Here is a 19,879-nt window from a genome sequence, read left to right on the forward strand (position 1 = left end):
TAATTCAAGGGGTCGAAAATGTAGATTTTCAATTTTCTCTTTGGCAAGTGTGCACTTTGAACGACTTGGGATAATTGTGAGAAGTAAAGAGGTGCATTACGGGAGAACGCGGCGCGAAGATATAGGGAAGGGAAGCAGTCTTTCGGGTTAATCGTTTCCCATAAATCAGTCAGCGGTGTTAATGTTACCTATTTTAGAACGAATCTCGCCGGTCAAATATCAAACGCAGTCGACAAAATCGCCGGGAGGTATATGTATAATCTATGGTAGCGCACGGGTAATCACGGCGTTCCTCACGCGCGCGCGCTTATCCCGTCGCGCTCAACGAGCCGAGATAATGTCGTGCATTTGAAAATAAGGTGGAACAAACGTGCAATGCACGCGCGGAAATAAATACACGGTGGAGTGTACGTGGAAACGCACGGAAATGCGCGTTGCGTGTTGAGCGCGCGCGACCTTTCGCGCGTCAAAAGGAAATCGCCGTGCGAAACGGTTTACGTCTTTACTTTGCTATCCCTGTGAGGCCCTTATCTTTGTCTAACACGAACGCAACGCCTCGAGATAAGGTATCGCCTACGACAAAGTAGTAACTCTAATAAGTTCGTGCATATCTCGCGAAACGCTGAATCTTTAACACGAGCGTGATTACGAAACTGAGATCCCGAAAGGGATGGCGATGCGCCGATTGTGTCACGAGGCAGATCAAAGCCTAAAGTACTTGGCGTTCTACGCCCGGCAAGACATGATCGCGATGTTGGCCTCTCGCCGCGGGGCTTACGTGATCGCGAGTGATCGCGAGCATTAGCGCTGTATCCGATTACGAGATGCGTATCTGCGAGACGGTACGGCGCAACGCGGCCGGTCGTTAAATCGCGGTTAAACGAGCGACTCTATGCGTCGGTGCACGCACGCTCGCATCCACGCCGACGTGGACCAGTAGACGGTGCGTACGGTCGGTTACGTGAAAACGTTTTACCCTCCCCATAGAAAAGAAGTACGAACGCCGCCGTAAGGCAAAATTGATCATACGTCGCTTTACGAGACGCTTTAATTGCCATCGGCAATTGGGCTGCTTCAAATAGATTCCTCTCACCTCGAATTCACTGATTAATGGTATTTAAGCAGCATCGTAATTCATTCGCGCGTTGCATCAGTCACGAATCACTCCTGAATTCATATAATCCATGCGAATTCAAGCGTCTAGCTTTTAATTGAATTAATCGTCATTACGTCGGCGATCAGAATATCCAAGAGATAGAACAGGGTTATTTAGCGTCAAGTTGCGATATTTCGCTTATAAACCGAATGAAAACGTTAATTATTTCCTTGTAAGATGATAGCTTCGTAAATCAGTAATCATAAGATGGCCTTAAAGGTCAATTATGCGTATCGAAATAAATCAACTTGTCGTGTTGTATTAAAAAAGAAAAAAAGCGGCGTTAAATCGACGACAGGGTTCGTTTTCTGATTAGCGAATGCGGGCCGACCTCGTTTATGTTTTTCCGACGGAGGATTTTAAGTCGAAGTACTCTCAGTTTTTTTTTTAGTCCGAAACAGAACAAAAGATTTTTTTTATTAATGCAAATAAAGCATTAATATATTATAAAAATGTATGATTCGCTTCGTACGGATTCATCGCGTAACAAATATTCGATACAATATTGCAGAGACCCACAGCGCTCGCTGCGTCAGCTATTATGCACGACGCGGCGATGTGGACCCAGCGCGCGCGAGTCTTGTCCGCCGCGGAGATTGCCTTAGGTCGCGCGATTGTCGTAGGTCACCTGCGACGCTAGCCGCGTGGTCGGTCGGCCGCGTGGTCGGCCGGCCGCGTGGTCAGCCGGCTGTATAGCCAGCCATCTTGAACGACACGACCGCGTAAACACCGCGCTGAACGAGCTACGTGCACGTCGTCGTGGTGGTTCGTTTGGCCGACAATCAGCTTGCCTAAGTCGCACGTCTCGCACGTTTATCCGCGCGTTAACTCCGAGCCTCGATGTACACCACTCCGCCTCCTAATCGGAGGGAAACCAATATAATCCTGATATGTAACGTAATAATAATGAACCGATATAGATCTCAACAGCGCCGATCACGCCTACAACACATAAGACACGACGGCGATGTGCGGCAATACCCCGAGCGTGACTGCGCGTTCGAGTGCAATGATCCTTGCGAAGTGACTTTTCTCGTAGAGATAACATCGAAGCTACACGAAAACTAAATGACGAAAGAGACGTCGGGGGATTATACTTCCTGCTTTGCGCCACATTGACGATTGGAATCCAACGCAGACCCCCGCTTTCTAAACTCTTTCCTCTGCGATTCTCCGAAGTAGAGAAACGTATCTCTTTTTTTTTTTTTTTTTTTTTTTTTTACGCGATGTCAATAAATGTAATTTGAAAAATTGTATCGATTACATGATGTATTAAAGACGTAAAATAAAATGAAACGTGTAAAATTGATTGTTGTTTATTACGTACTTAATCGCTTCGCGGAGAGAATAGGTGACAATGTTAGACAGGCGGAGGAATATTGAAAGCAAATACGAGGGATAAGAAAGAGGCGGCGAAACCGGTACTTGCGCATCGACGTAGGATGCAATAAAGCTATTAATCGTCTCTTCGAGCCACACATTACTCGCAAATATCTTATGCTCGTAGTTTTTGATGTTTATTATCGCGATAGAATTAATATCCGAAAGATAGATCCTCTCGAACTTGAAACATTGGGGGTCTGATATTTTTGGCATTTCCTTCGCGTGTAAAACGTATAACTTAATAAATCTTCTAAAATATACATGTTAAAGGAATCAAACTTTTGAATAACGACTTCGTTAAATCTGTCACGAAAAATAGATGTACGACTATAATCTCCTATAAAATCTCGATCTTTTAGAAATTCTAAATAAATCTTTCGGAGTTGAGTTATTGAGCAATTATTCGTGACATTAAATCCGCCGTGAAAGAAAAACATAATTACCGCTTTAATGGACTTATGTAACAATAACGATTGCGCCAGAAAGTATTTCTACGGATATGGAGGCTCGAGGACGTGACGTATTTACTGTTTTGTGCCCGAAGAGTCATTTGAGAAATACCGGTCGCGTTCAACACGGCGTTTAATCGCGGTAATGTTTAAGATACACATGCCGCGCGTCTAAAATCGGATGATAGTTAACCGAGGTAAAGAAACGCATGCGAGGAAAAGGGACGGAAAGAAATGGCGATAAAAGAAAAGAGGTAGACAAGACCGCGCCTTAATGGAAACGAGTTAACGACCCGTGGAAACGTAAACGCAGTCACGTACACTCGAGTAACGATCGGCCAATAACGAGTGACCAATCAGTGATCATTATTTATGGTTATGGATATAGCCGCGGATCCAACGGCTACTTTTCGTACAGTTCTATGAATTAAGTCGGAAACACCTTAACGAAGACCTCATAAGAGGCCCAGCCGGCCACGACGGGAAGAAACCGCGCGTAACAAGCGATATTTATATAACAAAATCTCCAATAGACAAAGAAAAAAAAAAAAAAAGAACCTTAACGTTTGCTAAGAGTACCGTTTACCGTGCCAGTTCAACGAGATAAAAGCTGAAACTTCGATAAGAGTCGCGTGTTTAATCAGCAATTATTTTATATTTTAGAGTTCTTTAATTATACGATAACGATATCAATGCTTGAAATCTATCTCTAACAATTAACAATGTTTATGTATAAGATATTACTAATTACGAATTACGTGTGTGAACAAAGATTCAAATGGATAATTGTAAGATGTGCATTTGATGACGTTGTTTGGAAAGACAAAAGTTTTAATCGGTATGTTTTTTCTTTTTTGTTCTCAGGACGAAGTAAGTAACGACCCACGGCGGCTACAAGCCGTACTCGGGCTAGACGAGACTAATGACGAAATGGCATCAGGGAACGTGAGCTTTTCTGAACGAAGCCGTTAATACGCTTATTGTGTAAGCTCGATCGCTGGCATGTGCGTTAAATCGATATCTCAATGACGCGTATGGATGTGGTCCAGTGGTTTGCAATCAGATTGAGTCATCGAAACGTAAGACGACTTTCACCTCCTTGCGATTCGCACTTCTTTGTAATTACGTAAATAAGTTAATGTGAATTGATTTACAGCTTTGAGAATACATTGACGAGTACCGTGATTAATCGAAGAGTCGCTACTTTTTCTCCGGGACATTTCGGAACGTGTACTAGTTAGCCGTACTAACTGATTTTTCAAGATTTCCCTTTTTTTTATACTTTAATTTATTTTCTTTGTACGTGCGTATTTTATCTGATAGAAAATGTTTTTATCTGGAAAAAAGAATTAGAGTATCCTCCTTAGAACGATATATAACTATCATAAACCATCTGCTTCGTCGCGCTTCGTTTTATATCTTGGCTGCCTTTTGAAATACCATTGGCATTGTCGCACGCGGCGAAGACGGCGGTAAATCGCAAAAACTTTACGACATAAATCGAAAATGTGGGTTACAGGGTATCGTTATGCCATTCGCGATATCATATATCTGCCCGCGGCGAGCGTCGGAAATACATAAAGCGCCTATGCAGAATCCGCGTCCTGGATAACGAGTGCCGACGTGGAGTCAACGTTGGGTCTTAAAACTGTCAATCGGATGCTGCAAGCGCGCTGAAGGCTCGCGACTCGAGAAAGGAAGAGATGGAAAAAGAAAGAGAGAAAAAGAGAGAGAGAGAACACTCGTAATTCTCAAGAGTCGAGAATGACTCGGGAGAATCGAGGAGACCTGCCCGCTCCATGTCGACACGCTTAGCCTCGTTTGTCCCAAGTAATGGCCGTAGTCATAACTCAAGCGGCTCCGCTCGCGACTGGTTCCTGCATATCCCGACGCACATACCCGGACAAGGACGGAACGATCAGATTCATGGAAAGGATAGGTCGATTGGCTCTCGCAACTGTCCACGAGTCGCAGTTGATCGCTTGATCATTCCATCCCGACTCGCGACGAGAACGATTCTCGATCGGCTAATCTTTGCGTTTATTTCGATGCCCCTTTCATTAATATGCCGCAAGTGTATCACGTTCTACATACGCTTTTTAAGTTTGTTACTTTCTATAAATTACTCAGTCGTCTCAAATTATAGGGCGCTTAGAAGTATTTTTAGAATGTCGAAATTAAAGCGAGAAGTTAAAATTAATTTTGTTTTTGTTTTTTTACGAAATTATACTTTCGGAGTTAATTTTGGTATAATTGTATTAAAGAGCATCGCCGTTTTATTCGCGCGGTTAAAAGTGTCATCGAGCTTGTGTGGTACATTGATGAAAATTAAATGAAGTGCGTCTTTGCCAACTGCATCGAGGCAATGGCCTTAACGACTTAACGACGACGTTCTCTTTCTTCGTATCATTCTATTAACGTATCAGCCCGCTGCCTTTTAACGAGGATATCATAATTATCGGTGATAAATTTTGCAACGTTGTTAATGCAATGCATTCGTTACCGGACAATCTGATAATATTTTTGCGAAGGTGAGCGAGATATTTGTCTTCTCTTAATTAAAACTGCGCGTGGCTTTGCGTCTATGACATTGCGCGTTTTTAAATGACCAATAAATCATCTTATTTAACATCCTGTCTACAATAATAACGAGCTAAAATTGCCGAAATTACACTCGCAATTACGGGACTGCAAATAAAAAAAAGGCCACTTTTTTTCCCGACAAATCTAAATTAAACACGCGTCGTTGAAATATAACTAGAATAAATTATGCACACGCTTCGCGTGCACTGCAAAAAAAAATCATGCAACTTACTAATCTGCATGAGCTTCAGCGGAGTTGAAGAGTTCTGCCGGTGACTGTAACATAAAAAGAAAAATATTAATGTAGATATGCCAGTTAGTTAATAAGATTAATAAAAAAAAAGTCAAGGTTTTCTTTTAATAGAGATTTAATTTAAAAAAATTTATGCTTACCTAAAAGTTGCTCCGCCGATGCACGATGCCCCCCGGGCCTGCTCCTCCTCTCAGTTCGGACGTCGTGACGAGTCCTCCTTCCGCGCACTAGAAACTCGCGAACGCGACCGTGATTTTATATTCGCGAAATTTATTAATCACTTGCGCGCGTTATTTTTCGACACTGCTGTAAAGAGAAATTCCTGAAAACAAGTTACAGGCTTACCCAATCTGCATACAGCGGAGTTGTTGATTTCTGCCGGTGGCTGTAACATAAAAAGAAAAATATTAATGTAGACGTGCCAGAAAATTAATAAGATTGATAAAAAAAAAAGGTACAAATTTTTTTTTAATTAAGATTTAATATTAAAAAATTCATGCTTACTTATAAGTTGCTCCGCCGATGCAGGATGCCTCCTGGGCCTGCTCATCCTCTCAGATGGGACGTGTCGAGCCATCCTTCCGCGCACTAGAAACCTCGCGAGCGCACTTCCGTAAAAAATAATCGTATAAAAAAACGTCCGTAAACTATCGGCACTCCCGACGCGACCGACGAACCGGCTACGGTTCGTATCTTTACTAATATCGGCGTGCGGCACTTTTTCTCACTGCACAACAGCGGAGTTCCTCTTGATCTGTAACAGAAAAATGACAAAATTATATAGATTCGGAATGTAATTCGGAATGTGATTCGTAAGGAAATATGATACTACTTACCCCTGGGTTGCTCCGCTGGTGCAGGATACCCTTCCTGGGCCTCCTCCTCCTCTCAGGTAGCACGTGTCGAGTCATCCTTCCGCGCACTGGAAACTCGCGAACACCCCGATCGTAATTTTACAATCACGAAAATTATATTGATCACTTTCGTGCGTTTCTGTCCGGCACTCGCGTTTAAAATATGCCAAAAAATTACGTCCGAATACTGTGCGAAACTCCCGGAACGACCGACACGGCACGAACACGCGGTCGCTGCGTGGTGCGTACTTTAACGAAAGGAGACGTAATTACACGTGCTCTCCTCACACAGAGAATAGAGAGGAGAAGATAGTTCTCGTGTCGGGCGGTTTTCTTTAAACGCAAGTACGTATTAATTTCGGCACGAGCACGCGGTTGCTGTGAGAGCGTAGTACGTACGTGTGCTTCGCGCGACCGCTGGAGAAGGACAAAGCGAGAGTGGGAGTAGTGGGGGAATATTCCTAGCGCGCGGCACGTAGGCTCGCGCTCGCTCTCACCCTGTCCCCCCCGCCTCACCCCACCTCCCCCGCGCCTATCTATTCGTTAATCTCGTTTGATTTAATTGTAATATTTAATTAGTACGTCCAGACAAAGACGGTACTTCCACCAGGTCATTCTCGATCTCGGAAATCGCGAAGACCGTCTTTGCCTGGAACATATTAATTAAATATTAAATTTAAACCGGAAAGGAGAAAAAGGGCGGAGAAAGAGAGAGAGAAACCGTCTTTGATTATGAATATCTAATACGCTTCGAACGAATTACGCTGATCTTTATCCAAGTAACTTTGTATATCAAGCGCCCGCGTCACTCGATATCATTTCGTACTGATATCGCTCCGATAAATTGCGCGGAAACAATTTTCGACGCGCTCTCGACTCTGCTCTCGTCAATTTCCCTTCCGGCGATGTCCCATATTTGCCGGCGATATTGCTCGCGCGTGACTTAAAAAGACGATCGAGCCGTATGACACTTGGGCAAACGACGTAGATTGCTCTTGGTATCGAGAACGATGCGGTTTGCAGCTGTGCGACTTACCTCACCTACGGGCGTTTAATCGCACATGACCTATCTGAAAGCGAGAACCGAAGCGCGGCTGACCGAGAGATCTCTCTTTCTCTCTCACTCAACCGGGCGCATCATCCTGGCTGATTGCCGACTCTCATTGTGCCGTTGACACGCTCTATACGGAGAGCTTCGTTCATAAACGCTGTAATTATCGCGTCACGAGCGGCGTTTAAAACGTACAGATCTCCACGGTGAAGGAAGAAAGGCGCAGGACTCGGAGCGAAAGCTGCGCCCGTTGAGTGGTTTACGATTATTATTAGTTTACGACCGAATTCCGAAGTATTCCCGCCGTATTGTTTTTCGTACTTTCTAATTCTGTCGAGTAAAATTGCAGTTCAGCTTTCTACGTTCAAGTTTCTCAGGTATACGATTGTCTACGAATCGGGAGATGAATATATTTGTCGCAAAATGTATCGCACCGTTTCGCTAAATATCAATTTCAATGTAGCGTAACGTGCGTGAGGAGTAATCGCAATTCGCTCCCCGAACACGATCGTCGGTCATTTGCTCCGCGCGGAATCCTACTAATTTACAGATCATTTTTAACGAATTCTAGACATCGCTCGCTCTTTTTATTCTCCGCTGCGCCTCTCCTTCGCGTTTCTGCCGATACGGACGTAATTAAAAGCAACGTGACGGGCAAGTCGAGTAGCAGGCTGAAAGGGCGATTGCTAGAATAGCGGCTGCTATTCGTTACGCGAAAATAGCCCGAAGGAGAAACTGGAGGCCAGTAGCTGACATCTATCTCAGGAATAGAACGAGAAAATTAGTAGTGTGGTCTATCGCCGATAGACAAGCGGCCTTATAACTTTATTCCTTTGTATCGATGCGCGTTGCGTGAACTGGAGCGATATACTGTCTTATTTTTTTTTTTTTACCCTCGCGATGCCAAAAGATCAAGCCCTGTCTCACATTTTATAATAAAGTTATATATATGCAAATGACTAATCAGTAATGTTTGTTTAAATCACTCGGCGCGTTTCCCCGTAACTGATTAGCAATGTAAATGTCGTGTCGTGTCGTGTCCGCGCGCGTGTGCTCCGGCGCGTGTACGATTGTGCGGAAAAAAAAAAAAATGCAATTAAACTGACAGACCGAGCTACGAGCTGACGTCTATCTCTAAGAGCGGGACAAGGAAATTAGTGTTTCTCCGAGGCCGCACGTCGCCGGGTATTCCAACAGAGGTACTTTTGGGGTTGTACTCCGCTGAGAGAAGAGCGCCTTAGCATTATTGGTTTTACCCTCGAGTCTTTGGAGAGGGATTACCGTAAGTGCGAAGGGCGAGAATGAGAAGCGGAAGGAGTCTAGGGTGCTCTTCTCCTGGCGCGCGCGTTTCCTACGCTTCACTGCGAGACTGCCTCGCTTAAGTAATTAGACTGCCGACTGTTACTTACCTCAGTCATTCCGGAGAAGAAAACTGCCAGGGATGGTATGCGTTTTGCCCAACTAGCCAACACTCCGATACACCAAGCGCGAGCTTTCTCAATGAACAATTGTTTCTTACGCGCCTCTTTTTCCTTCATACGCACTGATATTATTTTTATTTTGAAAGTAATTGAGCAAAATCAATATTTCAATATATTAATATAATATATTATTAATTATTTATTATTATAATTAATTAATTAATATAATATTAATATATTATTTCCTTTCGAAATATTCAAGTTTATTAACTTTGATAAACGCGACGCGCGATATGAACGAGGGCTCAGAGTTATATGATGACATCAGCTAAAATCATTCAGAGCCATCGATCTACGCGCTTTATTTCCTCCCCATGATTTCTTGCTTGGAAACGACGTGCACGGCGCAAACTGATTATTGCGAGGTAGTCTCGAAATTTTCATGGAATATTCAAGTGATCGGACCGACCGATAACACCGGTGTTGATCGTTATGATTTGATTTATACGCAATTACAGTTGCCGGTGCTGCGCGCGTATAAACGTGGTGCATTCGTGCCGCATTGGGTGGCGCACAATGTTTATCCCATGAATTATTAGCTGGGAATTACATGCGGGAATCACACAGGAGAAAACAGTCACGCAAGGAAAAGCGAACCTAAGATCATGTAACGCGGCCCTTATTTGGTGAAACGACGTGCCGTACGTCGTTCTTGCACGCGTGAAAGCTTCGATGTCAACAAACTTTTCACTTTTCATCAAATTCAAAATGTTCCCTCGTATCAAGAAATTACTATTTTTTTTTTCGCGTAAAAATAAAATGCACTCGCTATATTAAATTTATCTCTCTTGCCTGTTATCTGGTTTTCGAAATTTTATGCGAAGTTGAATGGATCTATGTCGACACAACAGAAACGCGTCCGCGAGTAGTAACTTCGAAGCGCGGTAGCACGAGATGCGCTACGTGCCACGGCGGTAATAATAATGCGTTTGATTTATGATAAAACTGCCGCAGCTAGGTTCGCCGACGTTATGGCGATTTCACGCAAACGCATCCGCAAGCGCGATAAAGCAAGTAGGATCCGACGGAAGGATTTACTTCGTTGGTAGGATGATTCTTTCAGCTGGACATTTATTCCATCGACGAACTTTCCGACCTCGCACAACTCCTCCCAACTAACTGGCTTGTTATAGAAAACACTCACACTTAACCAAACATAGACTTGCTACGACGGAGAGGAAGACACTTGAGACAGGCTTAGACAATAAAATATGCCGTAAAACTTGCCGACCGCGGTGGTTCGTTAATTTCTCAGATTTATCGGCGTGTAAACTTGCTGAATCAATGTTACCTCGCGGAACACTGTTGCGAACCGTTGTCTAAAACTTGTCTTACGCGTCACCTATGCAAGTCTACTCTAATATGCAATAACAATTGAGAAATGCGCTAAAAAGAAACCAAAGCTTTGTAGCTGAGAGATTTCAAATATTTTTCTTTTTTTTTTTTCAACGTGATATTTTGTAAGTAATACTACAGAGATATTTTTGGATGGACATATTGACAGATACGAGTTAATGCTAGAACCATCCCGTGTTCCAGGTCCACGTACGAGAAGAGTGAAGAGGACAGACGGGCGCGGCGGTGGCACCCCCGAAGAGAAACGTCCCAGAACCGCGTTCAGTGGTGAACAGTTAGCGAGACTGAAGAGGGAATTCGCAGAGAACCGATACCTGACGGAAAGACGGAGGCAGCAGCTCTCGAGGGATTTGGGACTAAACGAGGCGCAGATCAAGATCTGGTTCCAGAACAAGCGGGCAAAAATCAAAAAGGCCAGCGGCCAGAAAAATCCTTTGGCACTCCAATTAATGGCGCAAGGGCTCTACAATCATTCGACGGTGCCGCTTACTAAAGAGGAAGAAGAACAGGCCGCGGAACTTCAAGCGAAATGACGATTGCAAACTTAAATAAACGCCCGGCAAAATATAAAGTTTGCTACTTTGATTCTTGAATTTCATATCTGACTCCAAAGAAACTATACAAGCGAAGGTTGAATCATGCTTTATTCGATTTTAATTCTTAAAAATTTTTTCAGGGAAATTGTTAAGAGTGAATAGAATTTGAAAATACCAGATTACTTAGTGAACAGTTTTTCCAATACGATTAAAAACATTTAATACTAGAATTAAAAATAACAATTTTTTTTTGTTATATTTAAAATTTTTCTAGTTTTACTGATAAAAAGAAAATATGTATCAACCAAAGCACGGAGTATAAATTTTTATGTATTATTTTAAAAAAAGGAACATAACTATATAATATATTATTTTCAAGAAGGTTATATTATCAGGCCAAAAAGATACTAAAAAAATATTCGAAAGCGGACCAGAGTCAACGGTCTGTTATTTTCCTTCCTTAAAATGAAAGACTGGAATATTTATTTCGCTAGACGTATTAGTACAACTCGTTAGACAAAGTCAAAATGAAGAATTCTTGTCTTGTAATTAGAGCTTCCGATAGAACAGATTGAAGAATGTCGTTCGACCTTATTCGACGTAACTGAACAAAAAGTGAGTTTTTTTTTTTCGAGATTACTACCAAGTTACGATCGCTGTTCTTTGCCATTGCTTTGGGAAGAGATAAACGTTAGAACAGGTTTCCATACCGCAAGTACGACCACAAATCAAGCAGATTTTGTAAACGAAGAGCAATCGGTGATATAAACTACCTTAGAAGAACTAGCGACTTTCCTAAGATGTTTTACATAAAGCATTGCCGTATTTCGTTGGAAAAAGAGAAATAAATTTTCCTAATACATAATGCTAACAAATATTTCCTCGTAAATCGCGTTTATCAAAAAAAAAAAAAAAAAAAAAAAACAAAATATGTATTTAGTTCGCGTGTCATACGATGGCACGCAGTGATTAGTTCTTTACGAAGAAGATTAACGTGTGCCATTTTTTTTTGTAATTTTTCCGGCAAGATTATTTACTCGAAAATTTACAGGAGCTACATAAAGAAAAATCGGCCGAGTAAAAAGTACAGACTTTTCGTTAATTTATTGTAAAAATGTAAGATATTATATATTGCGGAAAACCGGAGTGATTGCGACGTGCAATAGAAGATTATACATAATAAAAAGAAAAATAAATAGAAATGAGCTACGTATAAGTGTGTTGTAATTATTATGTAATTACGAAGCAACGTGTACATAATTTACCATTTAGCGACGGCGTTATCTCGATAGACTGTTTAAAATGTAACTTAGCTATTTATTTACGTATATGAAGTGTAGCGAGCGCATACGAACGCGACAACTGATACCTGTAAGATTATTTAAATTCAAATTAAATATTCCCATTATCGAGCCAATAGGCATGATTTATTTTGTCAACACCTATCTTTTTTTCTTTTTTTTCCACTCATGTGAAACGTTTGCTCGAATAAAGCATTATCTACGACAGACATCGACAGCTGTACGGTATCGAGAACCCGATTAATGAATTACGACATGACGACATGTCATCCGCGAGACATGTCACGATCGATCACTATAACGGGCAAATAAGTTGTTGCGTCACCGGAGCGGAAAACGAATTACGTTTAAATAATATTAAGTTTAATAAAAAAAAAAAAACTTCTATTGAATCTTCAAATTCTGAAAGTTATATAAAATTTCCACAATTTTTAGAGTGCTATTTTTTTCTTTTACTTTTCGAGAATTATCAGCACCTTGCAACAGAAAGCGAGAACGATGGCCGAGACGATCTCTATACGGATGAAAGTGGCGGGGCGGGTCGATTCGCATTCAGCATTTGGCGCATGCTTTCCACCCCCGACTCGTTTCAAGCATCGTGCGAGCCCCATGAAAAGCCCCTCCTGCAGCCGTGATATCGATTGATTTACAGTCGAAAGGTGGCCATCGTTGATATCAAGCCAGCCACGCCTACGTTATATCGTAAACGCGTTGCGTATGTGGGATTACGCCGATCGCGAGTGAGTCGCTTAACGCGAGTTATACTTCACTTAACTTCACTATTGCTAGCCACGCAAAATTGCATACTGTTCCCTTTCGTATCTTTTTATTACAGGAAACATGGGATTTTGTTTTATTCCCCTAGAAAACAACGCGACACTAGTAAAACAGAATTAAATTTTTTCAACCCTTCCCTTTTTTTTTATTTTTGCAAAAGTAATTTAATATAATGCACTATTTTACGGAATAAACTAAACGAAATTGAACAAAGTTTAAAATTTATCGCAGAATTAATTGAACGCAACGTTCTTTGTCATTCGAAGGTTGAAAAGCAAAGATATCCGAGGGAATATCGAAACTCGAACGCTGCTGTCAAAAGAGGAGTCTGATAAGTAATAGGTAACATTAACGTACAAGCTACGGCGGAGTGGAAGGACTGACATGACGAATAATCGACGATAGCCACTTTCGACTAGACTTCCGTTATACCCTCGTCCAAGAAATGGCTCTCTTTAACGTTATGACGATTAGGTGTAACGATATTGATCTTGACCCAGTCAAGTTTCCTTAAGACGTAAAATACAAATGCTCACCCATTATTAATTCTAAAATAAAGAAAGTCGCTAAAACCTGCAAGCTAGCAATCGGAATCTTAAAAATCAAGCGATAACATGTACTTTTTATCACATTCAGCCACACACGACGGTACCATTAATTCTGCTTTCATTCGCTCACGTTTTATATTAATGAAGGAAAGTGTTTCACGTCAAGAGTGTTTTGTTTTTCTTGCACAAGCAGTTCTCTCATTCGAGAAGCTCTACGACATCGAAGAAAAATATAAATAATTTAGTCGTCGCCTTTGACTTTTCTCGATTTATGTTGATTCAAATTTCGTGACAAAATGCTAAAATCGACCGCGTTCGGAAATGCATACATGGAAATCTATGCCAGTTGTGTCAGTTAAGACTAATAATCGTCGGAATATGTACGACGACTGATCGGCCGACCCTTCGGACCTCGCCAGTGGTCAACGGGGCCCAATACGTCGCTGTCAGATTAGAATCGCGGTACTTGACAGACTCGCGCTTCTGTCTGTCCGTACGTCCGGTGATGCCTCTTTGGACGTCAGGGTGCAGAGGAAGGGGGTCGAACACCACGCCAGCGGCCAGATCCATAAAGGCGATCGTTCCCGCTCCTTTGTCCTGAAATATTTATAAATGAGATACAACCAAGAGAAAAGTAGATGCACGTGAGGGGGTACGCAGACATTAACCCTGGCCGACCCGTTTGGCGTTCTCGAAGAACCGTGTGTATTCCTCGTGAACGAGAGAGAAGGGAACTCAAGTTCGTATAATGTTCCCGTCTCGTTGGTCTTAACTTTGTCATTGGTTCGTCGATTTTTCGTTTATTCTTGAATATTTCACGAGGCGATATCAGCCTAAAATAAACGTTTCCCGACGCGACGCAATGTCAGAACTGTATTATTTATCAATGCGTGATCAATGGGTCCTCTACTATCAACAAATTTTATAATTAATAACTAAAGTTTAGATCGTGTATCTTTGAAGAATCGTAGAATTGATTTTGTCCAGTAAACGATAATTTATAAACTGTAATATTCAATTGCAAATACGAAGACGATAAACCTTATTTCCGGCGAAGTTGCATCGTAGCGTTTTTTTTAACCCGGTTGCTCGATAGATAAGAAAACGCAGGGATCATTATCTAAATATCGCCGTACTTCCTGCCGTTTCTGTACGAAAGTATGTGTCTGGCCTTCTCAGAACTGATGAACGGGAAGTTGAAGGCGTTAACGAGTCTATTTCTCTTATGAGAGTGGTAAACGAGTTTCATTGCTTCCCTGCTGCTCAATAAGGCGACTGTGTGGAAGGTGCAATATCTCCGAGATGATTATTAAAGATTACTTAATTAATGAACTTAGCCACTTATTAATAACCGGTTATCTCGAAGTAATGTTACTTCGAAAATTTACGTGTACACGCGAATTTAAACGGCAGAGAGTAAAACGATAGGATACTCCCACATTAATTATCGCAATAGCCGATACCCTTCCTCACTATCTATCTCATGTACGTCTGCTAACACGCCGATAATCGTTAACTGAACAGTGGTGGCCGTAGTCGTGGGACGGGCCGTGGCAAAATCTACGACTGATCGATCGACCTCCGCGAACGGGCGGCTAATGCGTAATGGTAGATACGGCGATAAGAGCACCGCGTTATCAATCGAAACGCCGCGCTCGCATTCGCATTCCTCTCGACGCGTTCTTAGCGCGCAACCCCGATATATCCCGGGTGTCGACCGGTCACGGCAGCCTCGAAACGATCGTATCTCAGCGGCACGGTTCTTTTTCCCGGGCGGCATTATACCTCACCTGGTCGTCCTCAGCGCGGCGCGACGCAGCGTTCACGCCGGCGATGCCGGGATTAAGAGAAGGATAATCATTCGTGGCGACCGTGAGAGATCGGAGCGACCGAAGAGATCTCCGAGGATGATTGTCGTTGGCGAACGGAGCATTAGTCCTACGGTAGCCGATGCCGATGGATACGCACTCGCCGTCGATGGGCGGGAAGGGAGCGGGATGAGAGAACTTGGAAAGCACCGTCGGAGGATCTGATGCTGACGAGCATTAAAATTAATGGTCAGTCGTGTACGCTGACGTGTCACCTTATACCTCCATGCGTCATTTTGATTGACCAATAAATTATCTCTTTGAAAGAGTGAAAGCGGGGGAGGGAGGGGCTTTCGCGCGTGATGATCGCCGATCTCCGCGCTGCTTTTATTAATTTTTTTCCACGGGAAAATTTACATTTTTCGCGATCTCTTAGTACTGATGCTCGGCTTTGTAGGAGATACAAAATGAGGATTTCAACAATGATTATCGATACGTCCGATGCGACAAGATAGAGAAATTATGCGACTCAATTTTTGATATTATTATTATAACAACGAGAGAGATCACGTTTCTACATACTATTAAAAAATTGATATTGCAAGAAATGTAGATTATACGTAAATGGAATGATAATTACAGTAATAATTTCAAAGTTATTTTAAAAATACTCCTACGTTTCTGTCTTTATATTCCAGTGCAGACTGCTTAACGCGTGATCTCAGACGCGCCATGGCGGTAATAATGAACTCTCTGTCTCGCGAATTTCCTCGAAAGAGGCCTCAACCAGGCTTTAATGGCTCAATCCGCATGTTCCGACAACACGATGTGTGGGCCAACGGTCGCGCGGTCCCCCTTTCCGAAATTTTCTTCTGGCTCGAGTTCCCATGGAAGACGCTTTACCCCGACATCGATGGGACAAAACTTGCGCATTTGCCTTGTTTTTAGTCGCACGAGTGGCCAAATGACTGGGACACGCCGCTCTCATGCATGAATGCAACGTCAGCTGCCATCCCGGGACATGGCGAACTCTTCATTAACCGTGCAGAACATTACAGGGAGCGAACGAGCAAGGGGTGCGCAAAGGATACTATTCGCAAGACCGTCAACGTAAAATCTATATTTCGCTTTTGAAGCAACTAAACGTCAATTTTGCACAAGAAACTAAAGCAAAAAAGAACATCTTTAGTTCAATTTAAAATAATAAAATCTTTTTCGTAACATTAATATTACAAGCGTAAAAGAAATATCTACGAACATCCATTTGTTTCATTTTTCAATGAAAACTAATGGTGATACCTCATTTTAATGCGATTTAATTAGAACCTAATATGGCGTGGATATAATAGAAAGTCTGTAAATCGATATTGCCCTGCTATTGATCTGGACTGTAAGATTAATCTTACCGAAAATTAAGTGAGAAGGTCCTGTGACATAGAATGGTTCGTGACACTTTTTAAATCGTAGAGAATCTCGATGGGCCCGACGATCCGTATTTAGTTTCATAGTGTCATGTCAAACTTAACGCATCCGCGCCTTCAAACAAGTCGACTCCAAACACGTCTTCTCGTGGACTTTTTCACACGTCACAGCTCTATCGTATAGCGGAACCTGTTACTTTACACTTTGAGGAGTCCTATAACAAGAGAAAAAAAATTTTAATTAAAGATAACCATATCCTCACCAGCAGTGACATTTTGTAACAAAGTAATACACTTTTATGAATTAAAAAAATATTTTTGTTACTTTAAAACGAACTACAAAGCTTTACACTTTTTTACAAATAAACTATTGCATTTTCATAAACAAGCCTTTTTACTTTTAACGAGAAGAGAGTTTTTGTAAAGTTTTTTTTAATCAAAGTATAGTATAACGTTCTGTCTAAAAATTCAGTTATGACAGTCGGGAACGATCAACGACGCGGAATTCCCAAGCGGTCGTAGTAGCCAATAGGTAGATGAGTCACCATCTTCGGGTCGAGCGTAGAACGTGAAGAGTCGTGGTGAACAGGGTGAGCAAAGGGGAAAGAGAGCAAAAAGGAGAAAACGAGCAGCCGAAGAGAACCTCTAAGTGGAGGGGACATCGCCACGGAGTGGCGGTACTACAGTGGAAAGAGTGGACAGAGAGAGGTGGGACCGGAGCCCTGGGACCACACACGACGCTCCACGCGTCTGCGACTCGGTTACATTGCTTAATTGTAAACGACCCAGAGGTTCTCATCCGCTGCTTGTTTACTTGCCCCAAGATTATGCGCCTGCTACATAATATCTCCCACACAAGTTGCTCGAATTAAAAGCAAAACTCTCACAGCATGTTTTTTACAATTCTGATGCGTTTAACTTGCAAAATCTGTAACTTACCACTTTGCAAAATAGATTCATGTTATTACACTCAGCAATTCAACAGTTATTTGTATTAAAATGATTAATAGCTGAAATATTATGTGCTGTGTACATTTCCTGAAAATGCATGCAACATAAAGCATGATTAAACATGTTTGCAGAAAAAAAAGCAATCTTAAATAATTAATTGCATGCTGCATAATTCCATCTTATGAATATATGTATAATATAGATATGTAAGGAGTTCATGTACATACCTACTGCAAATGGTTATTGCATATGAAGACATGATATAAGCTGACAAGGGTATTTTGAACTAAACGAAGTTGCAGAGAAGAGCACGTTCATATCTGTAACATCATCAATTCTGTCGATAGTTCGGCATGTCGGTTTCAACTAATTAAAACCTGGGTCTCATCGAGCTTCTGGTTTCCCTTCTTTGCTGCTTAGCTTCTGCCGCTGGTTGACCTCCCTGTTCTCCTCGCTTTCGGCATTCCTCAAACGTTGTCTGTACCCCTTTTACGAATATCCTGTGTCTTCCTAATAGGCTTACATAATGCCACTGAAAGAAAGAAGTAATAAATATATTTGAATTTTACAAGCTTATGACTATGCACTTTACCATTTTTTTATATTCTAACATAAAAGTTCTATATTACAAAAAATAAAGTGGCATTTTATAATAAAGTAGTACATTCTAAATTTTTTTTGCTTGGTATAAGCAGATAGTGCCAATGCCAATGAATATTACGAATTACGTACCATACAACAATTAACTTACAACCTCGCGAGTTAGACAGCTCCTTTTGTTTCGCTCAAGCCTCGACTCGTACGTGTTAAATAAAATAAACGTTCAAATCGATCACGGTTCCGCAATATTTTTCTTAATAATCTGTAACAGATAGGTTAAGTAGTGGGAGAGAAAAAACAATACGTTGTGTTACGTACATACGTTACACAATGTAATACGTTACAGTAGTGTAAATCCGGCGTTAAGGACAGATATAGCAATTACTGCGGCTGGCGTACATGACTTCTCTCTCTCTCTCTCTTCTTCTCTCTCTATTCCTTCCTTCGGCCTCTGAGTAGAGGAGAGAGTAATAGTGGCGCGCGCACGTAGACCTTGGCAACCAACGCTCTGATACATGTACTGTGCACTGTGTGAAATTCGACGTACACCGCAGCAACATCACGTACGCTAGCCGCCGTCGTCGAAGCACACGCTATATTTGCCTTCCAGGATGCATACGAACGTCTGATACATGCATGAGTAACTGTATGTGACTGGGCTTACCTCACTCGTCGCATCGTACGCCGCTGCGTGGTTATGTTGATAGTCTTGGCACTTGGCCGTCGCACTTCAAGTAAGTACATACATGGCACCCAAAATCAGAGCTCCTGCGCGTACTTAAAATCAGTCGTATTCGATAAAGAAAGCGATGGGCCGCGACATCACATCCGCGATCGGTCATCTGTATGCGGAGAATATTCGTGAGTGCTTCTCAAGTCTCTACGGTAATTTTTGATGAACGTATATTTTCACACCTCAATTATATTCCTCTCTTTAGACTGTTCTGCTTGAGTAACAAATGATTGAGTAAGGGCTACTTCTGTAATCTAAATCAACTTCGATCTCAGCACAGCTTGCTCTTGTTTTAGTTAGAACTAGAAAAAGATAAAGAGCAAGATGAGCGAGATCGAAGATATTCGTATCGATAGAAATTTTACTTAAGCCCGTATCGAATGAAACAGCCTTTAACTCAGTACTACCACTAGTGTGTTCTCGCGACGCGTCGCGGTACTCGCGGTGGCACCGGAGGTGTCGCGTCCGGCGGAAAATTTGGTGGCACTATTGAATGGCCGACTCGTTTATCCGGGAACTTGGACGAAGCGGGCTGTAACCGACGTAATCGACGAATGTTTCGACGCATCCACCGGCTGCAAGCTTGTAACGTATAAATATTTGTAATATTCAATATGATAATTGATATACGTAAATTA

General features: G+C 42.0%; 1 protein-coding gene and 1 long non-coding RNA gene across 7 annotated transcripts in view; one reads left to right on the forward strand and one right to left on the reverse strand.

The window, feature by feature from the left end:
* Positions 1-12,319: 12,319 nt before the first annotated feature.
* LOC139111214 (uncharacterized) lies at positions 12,320-19,652 on the reverse strand. Of its 4 annotated transcripts, none has more exons than XR_011547164.1 (7): positions 19,424-19,652; positions 18,853-19,350; positions 18,641-18,770; positions 18,136-18,440; positions 17,897-17,995; positions 16,943-17,172; positions 12,320-14,325 (listed from the first exon to the last, which is right to left on the reverse strand). It is a non-coding gene; the product is annotated as an uncharacterized lncRNA (long non-coding RNA). The 4 variants fall into 4 exon arrangements; XR_011547178.1 differs by lacking the exon at positions 17,897-17,995 and having other exon boundaries at positions 18,853-19,076; positions 19,173-19,350; positions 19,424-19,650; XR_011547163.1 differs by lacking the exon at positions 17,897-17,995 and having other exon boundaries at positions 19,424-19,648.
* Positions 19,145-19,879, forward strand: part of LOC139111085 (nuclear pore complex protein DDB_G0274915) — a 112,948-nt gene continuing 112,213 nt past the window's right edge. For 2 of the 3 annotated variants that reach the window (XM_070671157.1, XM_070671164.1), the window contains exon 1: positions 19,145-19,242. The gene's annotated coding sequence lies outside the window, so the exon portion shown is untranslated. The remainder of the gene's footprint in view (positions 19,243-19,879) is intronic. The other variant, XM_070671175.1, reaches the window with a different exon arrangement.

Source organism: Cardiocondyla obscurior, linkage group LG02, assembly GCF_019399895.1.
Source record: "Cardiocondyla obscurior isolate alpha-2009 linkage group LG02, Cobs3.1, whole genome shotgun sequence".
Taxonomy (NCBI): domain Eukaryota; kingdom Metazoa; phylum Arthropoda; class Insecta; order Hymenoptera; family Formicidae; genus Cardiocondyla; species Cardiocondyla obscurior.